We start from the raw sequence: 1,911 nt of genomic DNA on the forward strand, positions 1-1,911 counted from the left end.
CCAGGCTTCTTGGAGTTTATAAGCTAGTGGAAGAGATAATAGATGAATAGACAAGCCACAATTGCATGGGAAACATTCCCTGACTCCTCTGCCCTTTGGCAAGAATAATTATCAATTAATTGTATAATTATTTATTTAATGCTGGTCTCCCCTTCTAGGATGTAGGTTCTCTGAGGCCAAGGACTGTGAGGCTGTACTGTGAGGGTCAGTACTATTATTATCCCCACTTTATAGATGAGGAAACTGAGGCACAGAGAGCTTGAGCAACTTGCCTAAGGCAAGAGCTGGTAACTGGTGGAGCCAGGATTTGAACTCATGGCTCCAGGGTCCATGTTTTCAATCAGCAGGTTATGAGCAGTTTAGGAGGAAGAAAGAAAGAAAGAAAGGGAGAGAGAGAGAGGGAGGGAGGGAGGGAGGAAGGAAGGAAGGAAGGAAGAAAGGGAAAAAGAAAGAAAGGAAGGAAGAGAGAAAGAGAGGAATGAAGGAAGGGAGGAAAGAGAGGGAGAAAGAAAGGAAGGAAGGAAGAAAGAAAGAAAGAAAGAAAGAAAGAAAGAAGGGAAGAAAGAAAAAGCAAGCTCGCTTCAGCAGCACATACACTAAATTTAGAACGATACGGAGAAGATTAGCATGGCCCCTGTGCAAGGATGACATGCAAATTTGTGAAGCGGTCCATATTAAAAAAATTTTTTTTAATGAACTAATTTTTTAAAAAATTTGTTTATTTTTGGCTGCATTGGGTCTTCATTGCTGCGCACAGGCTTTCTCTAGTTGCGGTGAGCAGGGGCTACTCTTGGTTGCGGTGTGCAGGCTTCTCATTGTGGTGGCTTCTCCTGTTGCAGAGCATGGGCTCTAGCTGCACAGGCTTCAGTAGTTGTGGCATGCAGGCTCAGTAGTTGTGGCTCGCGGGCTCTAGAGCACAGGCTCAGTAGTTGTGGTGTATGGGCTTAGTTGCTCTGCGGCATGTGGGATCTTCCCGGACCAGGGCCCAAACTTGTGTCTCCTGCATTGGCAAGCATATTCTTAACCACTGTGCCACTAGGGAAGCCCGTTCCATATTTTTAAAAGACAGCCTCTTCAATAAGTAGCGCTGGGAAAACTGGACAGGTACATGTAAAAGAATGAAATTAGAACACTTCTGAACACCATACACACAAAAAAACTCAAGGTGGATTAAAGACCTAAATGTAAGACCAGACACTATAAAACTCTTAGAGGAAAACACAGGCAGAACACTCTTTGACATAAATCGCAGTAAGATCTTTTTTCATCCACCTCCTAAAGTAATGAGAATAAAAACAAAAATAAACAAATGGAACCTAATTAAACTTAAAAGCTTTTGCACAGCAAAGGAAACTATAAACAAGACAAAAAGACAACCCTCAGAATAGGAGAAAATATTTGCAAACAAAGCAACTGACAAAGGATTAATCTCCAAAATATACAAACAGCTCATGCAGCTCAATATTAAAAAAGCAAACAACCCAATCAAAAAATGGGCAGAAGACCTAAATAGACATTTCTCCAAAGAAGACATACAGATGACTAACAAATACATGAAAAGATGCTCAACAACATCACTAACTGTTAGAGAAATGCAAATCAAATCTACAATGAGGTATCACCTCACACAGGTCAGAATGGCCATCATCAAAAAATCTACAAACAGCAAATGCTGGAGAGGGTGTGGAGAAAAGGGAACCCTCATGCATTGTTAGTGGGAAAGTAAATTGATACAGCCACTATGGAGAACAGTATGGAGGTTCCTTAAAAAACTAAAAATAGAACTACCATATGACCCAGCAATCCCACTACTGGGCATATTCCCATAATTCAAAAAGACACATGCACCGCAATTTTCATTGCACCACTATTTACAGTAGCCAGGACATGGAAGCAAGCTAAATGTCCATC

The 1,911-nt window shown here is 41.2% G+C and overlaps 1 non-coding gene across 1 annotated transcript; it reads left to right on the forward strand.

Moving 5' to 3' along the window:
* The first annotated feature begins 576 nt into the window (after positions 1–576).
* On the forward strand, positions 577–679 carry LOC117307765 (U6 spliceosomal RNA). The gene has a single exon (XR_004521644.1). It is a non-coding gene; the product is annotated as a U6 spliceosomal RNA (small nuclear RNA).
* Positions 680–1,911: the final 1,232 nt, after the last annotated feature.

Source organism: Tursiops truncatus, chromosome 13 (assembly GCF_011762595.2).
Source record: "Tursiops truncatus isolate mTurTru1 chromosome 13, mTurTru1.mat.Y, whole genome shotgun sequence".
Classification (NCBI taxonomy): domain Eukaryota; kingdom Metazoa; phylum Chordata; class Mammalia; order Artiodactyla; family Delphinidae; genus Tursiops; species Tursiops truncatus.